This window comes from Heloderma suspectum, chromosome 4, assembly GCF_057233095.1.
Source record: "Heloderma suspectum isolate Gila_16-S chromosome 4, 16-S_ref, whole genome shotgun sequence".
Lineage (NCBI taxonomy): Eukaryota > Metazoa > Chordata > Lepidosauria > Squamata > Helodermatidae > Heloderma > Heloderma suspectum.
Genome location: NC_139461.1, coordinates 280606807 through 280615974, shown reverse-complemented (window position 1 = coordinate 280615974; position 9168 = coordinate 280606807).

Here is a 9168-nt window from a genome sequence, read left to right as displayed (position 1 = left end):
AACTTAGGCTTAGCATTCTGTGTGAACAAGGCCTCTGAGTTACCTATTATTATTCCAAGCTGAATTTCCCAGCCTGAGTCAAATTCTATCTTCTCTGCATCCTATGCAACTTTAAAATTGTTTAACACTGAGGGTCGCTTCAGACATTGCAGATCTTGCTACAAAGTAAACAAAGCACCACACACCTATTTTGCTGAGTTGAAAAGAAGCCATGGCTGATTACCATTTCCCTGTAAGGAAAATTTCCAGTGCACACTGGGGGGGGGGGGGAACGACAGGTATATGCAATTGTTACACATGATATCAATTTAGTTTGCATGCTTTTCTCCACATTGAAAATTGACATGGGAAATTACTAACATCAGAAGCAGTTCTCAAGCTGTTTGAAAACCTCAAGTCTAGTTTCAGCCGGACAGGTGGCAACCCTGTTGCAAATGGAAAAACAAAAGCACTCGGATTGTGAAAATGGAATAATCCCAAGAAGATATAAAAGGACCCTGATTTATAAATAATCTCAGGCCAGCCCAGTTCCTGGGGAGCTCCCAGAAGCTGCCTGGCATTGGCACTGACTCAACCCATCAGCCAACCTTCTTAGGTCTCAGCTACAACTTCCAGTATTAGAGCATTCATCCAGGTGCAAATGAGTCATGCTCCACTTGCAAACACAGCTCCGGCAATTGGTTTGCAGAGAGGTTGAACAGAAAGGGAAGAACTGAAAAGAGGAAGTGACTCAGGGAACTAACAGGTGGGTGGGAAGGGAGTCCAGTGATAGAGATCTGGTAGCCACAGAGACAACCCTCCCTAAGCAACGAGAAAACCAGCGGAAAAATACAAGCACTAAAAGGGTCAACTGCTGAATTGCAAAGGCAGAAAACCATTGGTAAGAGCTTTGCAGAAAAACTCCTGACAGGAACCTTGTTGGAGAATTGAGCACAGTGTGACACAGAAAAGAAACAGTCTTGTAGTATCTTAAAGACTAACAAAAATATGATGGCATAAGCTTCTGTGAGCTCATGTCCATCAGATGCAGAAAATGTTATCCATAGTTGGCAGCTCTGTGTGTGTGTGTGAGAGAGAGAGAGAGAGGGGGGGGGGGAGTCTTTCCCAACATGGTGCCCTCCAGATATTTTAGACTGAACTCCCATCAGCCCAAACGAGCATAGCCACTGGTCACGGGTGATAGCTGTTGTGGTCCAAAACTTCTGGCAGGCATCATGTTGGAGAAGGCTGATATGAGGGGGAGAGGGGGGAAATGTAAACATTGGGGTCAAATGGCAATGAAATGCAAAAACAGTAGAGATAGTGGCAATTCAAATAAGTGATCATGCGCAACAGCAGTAACCAGAAATAACATGATCCTAGCATTGCTAGCAGCCAACCCAGGCTTGACATTAAATTAGGGTGGCCAGATGCAAAAGAGGTCAGGGCTCCTGCACTGTTAAAAGCTGTGCAGAAGAGGGAATTTCACCAGATGGAGCTACTATCATGGGGCATCAGTACACCAGCCTAAAATCCTGCATTTAAAATGGGGCATTCTGCTTCAATTTTAAATGCAGGATCATGACTCCCTTTTTCACCCACTTCCTTTCCTCCCTCCCCTTTCCCCTTCCTTCTCCCCATATCTGAGTCTTCCATTATCTTTCATTGATCTCGTTGAGGCTTTCCCTCTTTTCAAGGAGGGAACTCAAATGGAACACAATGGGGTAATTTGATAGCTCATTGTCTGCAATCTATTTAAAAACGAAACAAAGGGTATTTAGTGCAGGAGATGCCTTGGTAGTTCATGGTATCATGTAAGGAGCCCGCAAACTTCCATGAAGGAGCAATCTCAATCGCAGGATAAAAGCTCCGTGTGAAGAAAGCCATGAAAGCTACACAACTGTTAAAGGGAAAGGAGTACTATCCTCTTTTGCATCTGGACACCCTATGTTAAATGCATTTTTTGCACTTAACATGCAGTGTTTTTGTTTTTCAAATACTGATGGGGGGATTTAACTCTTTCTCGCCCTACTGCTGTACTGAGAAAAATCCTGCCTCCAAAGGTGATATTTGCATTGGGAAGATATCCCCCATTGGTGCCAAAGCAAAGTACAGTGTCAGAGGACAGATGTTCCTCAGGATTGCAGCAAGGGAAGATTTCAGGGGTTGGGGGAGAAGAGTGGTAGCTCTTGGGGAAGGGACGTAGCTCAGTGAAAGAGTACATGCTTTGTATGGAAAACGTCCCAAGTACAATTCCTGGCATCTCCAGGTATGGGTGGAAAAGGCTCCTCCCTGAAAGTCTAGAGAGCCATTTATAGTCAGTATAGATCAGGGGTAGGCAAGTGCCCTCCAAACATTTGAGACTACCAGCTCCTTGAAACCCCAGCCAGCATGGCCAGTGATGAGTGATTATAGGAGTTGTGGTCAAAAACACCTGGAGGGTACCAGGTTGCCAATCCCTAGACAATACCAAGTAAGACAGACTGATGGGCAGACTTGATATAAAGTGGCTTCCCAGGTTCCAACCAGGTTCAGTCAGGGCCAGAAATATTGGAACTAGGATAACTGTTTTGGCAGTTGGCCTCTGTACACCACCACACTGAAGCTGAAAGGAAACACATCCAGATGGGAGCGAAGTCAGGACTTTCAGCTGTAATTCAAGGGGTTTGACAAAAGTGGGGCACTAACCATTCAGGAAGGACAGCCAGTGGCATACACACACACCCATCCTTGGTGGCTCATAAGTAATGGACCGAATGGCTGATAAGCAGCTGCATGGACAGGTGTGGCCTGTTTCCTGGGTACCCCATGACCAATCAAGCAGATCAAAGGCCTGGACGTGGTTCTGAGTGTTACATTTGCACTTGGTAGCTGTTCACTAGAACTCCTGACATGAGGTCCAAAGAGGTGTCCATGCGAGTGAAGGAGGCCATCCTTAGGGCTGAGGAAACAAAATAAACCCATCATAGAGATAGCAAAAACAGCAGGAGTGGCCAGTACAATAGTTTGGAACATCCTGAAAAAGAAGGAATTAACTGGCAAGCTCAGCAACAGCAAAAGGCCTGGAAAACCAAGGAAGACAACTAAAGTGGATGACCACAGAATTCTGCTCATGGTGAAGAGGAACCCTTTCACAACATCTAGCCAGGTCAAGAACGCTCTTGGGGAGATAGGCAGGTCATTGTCAACATCTACAGTTCAAGAGACGGCTTTATGAATGTAAATACAGAGGCTTCACAACAAGGTGCAAACCACTGGTAACGCTCAAGAACCGAAAGGCCAGATAATCCTTTGCCAGCAAACACCTAAAAAAGCCTGCCCAGTTCTGGAATAAGAGTCTTTGGACTGATGAAACCAAGATTAACTTGTAGCAGAATGATGGGAAGAGAAAAGTATGGAGAAGGAAAGGAACAGCTCATGATCCAAAGCATACCACATCATCTGTCAAACATGGTGGAGGCAGTGTTATGGCATGGGTATGTATGGCTGCCAATGGAACCAGGTCATTGGTGTTTATTGATGACCTGAGTGCTGATAAAAGCAGCAGGATGAATTCTGAAGTGTATAGGGCTATACTTTCTGCTCAGATTCAGCCGAATGCTGCCAAACTGATAGGATGCCGCTTCATATTGCAGATGGATAATGACCCAAAACATACAGCAAAAGCTACTCAAGAGTTTCTCAAGGCAAAGAAGTGGGATGTTCTTCAATGGCCACGTCAGTCACCTGATCTCCACCCAATAGAGCATGCTTTTTACTTACTGAAGACAAGACTGAAAGCAGAAAGACCCACAAACAAGCAGCAGCTGAAGGCAGCTGCAGTAAAGGCCTGGCAAAGCATCTCAAGGGAGGAAACTCAGCATTTGGTCATGTCCATGGGTTCCAGAATTCAGGCAGTCATTTCATCCCGGTATTAAAGGCGACCGTTAAGTTTGAAATGATGTTGTTTTGTTCCATTACTTATGAGCCACCAATGATGGGTGTGTGTGTATGCCACTGGCTGTTCCTCCTGAATGGTTAGCGCCCACTTTTGTCAAACCCCTTGAATTACAGCTGAGAGTCCTGACTTCGCTCCCATCTGGGTGTGTTTCCTTTCAGCTTCAGTGTGGTGGTGTACAGAGGCCAACTGCCAAAACAGTTATCCTTGTTCCAATATTTCTGGCCCTGACTGTATATATGAAATGGGCTGAATCCAACTATGCTTGCAAAAAAAGCAGAAGAGTGGGTGTTGGTCTGCTCTCGCTTGCACAACTGCTGGTGGAACAACTAACGCAACTAGTGCAAGCAACACCTAGCCTACTGAAGCCATCATGAGTTGTGAGACAGTTTGTGGAATGGCTTGTGAAAGAGCCGGTGAAATGCCTTGCACAACTAGTGTAACAGCTTGCACAAGCAGAACTGGAAGTACTGCATTTGACGTTTGCTTGAGGATGAAAATGGGGCTTCAAGCAAATGGTAGAAGCTTTGCACTAGTGTAGCCTTCCCCAGCCAGCAAAGCCAAGGGTCAGGAATCCTGGAAATTGTACTCTAAAACATCTGGAGGGTACCAAGTTGGGGAAGACTGCTCTAGTGGAATGACACCATTAGATACAATTCTGTGAGACTGCACTGGAGAAAAAAAAACTTGACATGGCAAGTTAAAAGGCGAACCTAGGTGTTATCCTAGAGACATGGTTCCTGCTGAAAAAAGGCAACTATTCATCTAATTCCTCCTCCCTACATAACAACTAGTAGAAACTACCTGTGCCCTGACATCAAGACATTCTGCGTTTCCCTACACTCCACCATCAGAAGTTAAGTACATGGAGGTGAGACATGTGGAACACTGTGACATCAAGACATGGGTAAGTTGTACTAGACATTATGGGCCTAGATAAATGGTTCACAAAGAAGAGAAATGGGATCTCAGGATGCAAAAACAAATTTATTGTAGGAAACCCAATGAGTTTTAGCCTTTTTCTTATTTTTAGGCCTCCTTCAGGGGGTGGGGAAAAAGTCTGCAGAATTTTTTCAGCAAAAGGTTGGCTCCTGTGTCAATCTACTGGCGACCAGTAGACCAGTCGCCAGTAGACTGTCTCCTGTGTCAATCTTCTGCCAAACAAATTCTGCAGACTTTTTTCCCACCCCCTGAAGGCCTAAATATAAGAAAATGCCAAAACGAATTAGGCTTCCTACAATAAATTTATTTTTGCACCCTGAGAACCCATTTCTCTTCTTTGTGATCTACTGTGGATGCTTACCTCCTTCTGTTTTCCTAGATAAGTGGTGGCTACTGTTTTTGGTGGTAGCTGCCCTTTTAGGGCAGTGTCTAGAGCAGCCCTTATATATCCTTGCTTTGTTCCTGATAATACCTAATCAAAAACAAATTGTATTTGCTGCAGCAGCAGAGTGCAAATGCTGAACAGTAGCTACTAAACCACATGGGAGGAAATTAGTATTTGAAGTGAGAAACCACTCATAATCCTTATTTGAACCAAGAGAGACAATATCAGATTAGTTAATGAAAATTAATGTATTAATAAGATCTGTTCTGTCTCATCAGTGTTTGTATTCGTATATAATGAACTTATAGTCATAATTAGGATAGCCAGAGAGATTACAATGACACCCAGATTCTGGGAGATACCACCAAAAAATATAGTACTCTATTACATATTCAAGTAACATTTATTGATGGGTGCTGCACTATGTTCTTCGTGATCTGAACTACATCAGACATTTTTCAGCTTTTAGAGTTAATTTGCAGACAACTGCATACTTTGGGCAAGAATCTCCCCACCTCAGTATTATCACTGCAAAATCCTTCAAGTTCTCATACCAAGGCCCTCCCCAAACACTTCTGTTAAGAGCCCACACAGTCCAGTGGAGGCCGGTGGCTCTGTTGTCAGTAAGACTGTGAATCCACTCTGAGTTTCAGTCAGTACCAGTTGGGTTTTGGGTTCAGCACCTTGGATTGCTCCTTTAGAGTTCTGACTGAAACCCAGAGCAGATTCACAGCCCCACTGACATAGGAGTCACCAGCCTCCACTGACATAGTCTATGGAGCATGTCTTTCATTCCACAAGGATTGACTTCCATTCTGTAATCAATACTGAAAACCAGTGATGCCATCGGGGCAGGATTTGGAGCAGTCGTCCAGGGCTCCACTCAGCAAAACAAGCAGCACACCTTGGAACGCAGCAGGGCTGGCTTCCCGCATTTTGAAGTAAGTGAGGTAATACACATTAGCATCTAAAGAGTGCTCCCCCCTGCCCAGGTAAAAGCATTAAGTTCAGACTCTAAAATTACATTACTGCGTCACTGCTGAAAGCCAGTGGGACTACTTGGCTGCTTCAAATGAAGGCTTTGCTTAAGCAGGTTGATTTAAGCATAAGCTGATGGGAGTATTCAGTACAGAAGAGGATGGTGAGTGACTGAGGTCTAAAAAAGATCATGCCTACCCTCTAGTGGTGAAACATATTTAATCGAATTCTGGAGAACCAGGAAGCATGTTTACGCCAAGGCACCAGGTGTCAAGGGTAGGCGTGGTTGGGCACTTGCCAAGGGCCCACACCCCAACAGGTCTCACTGACAAGAGCCCCCTAGATTTGCTTCTCCTCTTCACCGTGGCAACCTGCTTGTTCACCTGCCTCTCGCTTTGGCCCAGATGATGCTGGTGGTGTGAAAGGAGGAGGAGCTGTAGATGTCACTGCCTGCTTGCTCACTGGCTCTCTGCCTGTCAAGCAAGTATGTGGCACCAACGATGAGAAAGAGGAAGACGGGCCATAGCAGCTGGTGACAATGGTAGTGAGAAGGTTGACTCGTTGAGGGAGGGGGCCCATGGGGGGTGCCTTGCCCAAGGGCCCTCCAAAACCTAGAGCTGGCACCTTGTGTAACTCCAAACCTTCGCAAATGGCCTAGCTTTAACCCAATGAAGGGTGCAATCCTATGCATGTCTAGACAGAGAAAAGGCCTACAACTTCCAGCATTTCCCAGCCAGCTTCGCTGGGAGTTGTAGGCCTTTTCTCTGCCTAAACATGCATAGGATTGTGCCCTAAGGCTGCAATCCTAAGTATGCCCCACAGTGCCAGCTTCAGGTTTTGGAGGGTCCTTGGGCAAGACACCCCCAATAGGCCCCCTTCTCTCAGTGAGTCTACCATCTTACCAGCACTGTTGCCAGTACCGACTGCTTCTCCTGACACTAACACTGGGCCAAGAGTGAGAGGAGGTTGCAATGGTGAAGGTTGCAATGGACCAAACAAGTTGCAATGCTGAAGAGAAGCAGGTCCAGGAGCCTCCTGTGAGTGGGCCCCTGCTTGGATATGGTTCCTTAGCAGGTACCCAGCCATGCCAACCTTTGATGCTCGCCTTGAAACCCCACTGAAACCAATGGGATGCTGGGTAAATATATTTAGGATTGAGATGCAAGTCTTCTCCCTCTTCCAGTTTAAGGGGTGGAGGGTGGGGAATCTGCAGACAAGAAGAAGCTGAGCTTAACACATGTCTAAATTTATTTCTTTCTAAAATTATTTTTAATCATTCTGCCCGAGGAAGTACTCCGTGGTACCCAAAAGCTTGCATACTGAGTTTTTAACACTGATTGGCTCCAATACATGCTGTTATTTCAAGAAACTGCACTCTTTATTTTTCTGCTGGATTAGCATGGATACCTGACTTTGATCTCCTCTTCATTCCTCCAGTCACCTGGGACCCCTGCCTTTCTTGGTTCACCACTGCATGTGACTTCCTCTTCCTTCTGACATAGACTCATAGACTGGATCCATCCTAAAGAATAATTTTCCCCTACCATGAAAAATAAATGCAAAACTATTGATTTTTCTGTACATTTGATCCTGGAGATATTTTTCAAGTCTAGGCAGGGGTTATACTTGAACTGCCCTAGAACCACCTGTTGTTCTCAAGACAGCCACTCTCAGTTAAATGTACACCTGGACAGGTCTGTTGAGATGCTATTTTATGCTGGCAGAGAAATGCCACAGAGAGAACAAATTTTAAAAACAAAATGCCGATAAAGAAGTGCTTCCAGCTTGGCTCTCCACAGGAATCTAAAGAGTTGCCAAGATGTGCAAAGGCTTCCCTTGAAGCCAAGAAACATTTGCCAGGGTCAGGTTCTGCTTCAGCATACCAGCTGTTAAGTGCAAAGTGAAATGCTCCAGCCCGTTCTCAGCTATGTTGTTGACATTACTGTGAGAATATCAACATATTTCAAAACCCGCAAATGCAGCCAGGATGGTGGTGGGAAGCCTGAAATGTACTTTATCCCCATCCTAAATACCACACATGCTAGTGGCTGTACCACAAGAGCTGTGCTGGCTCCCTACCGGTTTGTTTCTGGGTTCAGTTCAAAGTTCTGGCATTAACTTGTAAACTTTAACAGTTAAAACCAGACTTTGAATTGAGCCCAGAAAGTTTAAAGTCCTGAACAACTTGGGACCTGGGTAGTTGCAGGCCTGACTTTTCCTACATGAATCTGTCCACCAATTAAGATTTACCTCAGAGGCTCTTTTTTGGTAGCCACAGCCTTCTAAGATTAAGGGCGCCATCACACGAGGCTTTTATCGTGCACTCGTGGTGGGCTACTCATGGAAGTTTGTGGGTCCTTTTCATGATGCTGTAGTTGTCATCCTCCAGTGATTCTCCCATGGTTTTTTTAGGTTTATCCCACAATGATATAACTCACTGATAATGTAGTAATAAATTATACTGCCATTAAAGAGGACGTGTCATTCTGGGAACATGCAATATCGTCATAACGTCGCAGCGCCATCTGGTGGCTGTATAAACGGAACATACGGAACTTCCACACAAGGGAAATAGCCCCCCAAAACCAAATGGGGGAGGCATGTGTATCATGCTGATCGCGATGCCGGGAAGACTCTGGAAGACGAAAGCACGTGCAGGATTTCTGCCTTGTGTGATGACACCCTAGGTAGGTGAAGTGAGGACCTTTACAGTGGCGGGTCCCACTCTCCTGCTTGGATTCTCTAGGCCAAGGATTTTGAACCTCATGAAATCATAGAATAGTAGGGTTGGAAGGGGCCTATAAGACCATCAAGTCCAACCCCCTGCTCAATGCAGGAATCCAAGTCAAAGCATCCCTGACAAGTGCCTGTCCAGCTTCATCTTGAATGCCTCCAGTGTGGGAGAGCCCACTGCCTCCCTAGGTAGTTGGTTCCATTGTCATATTGC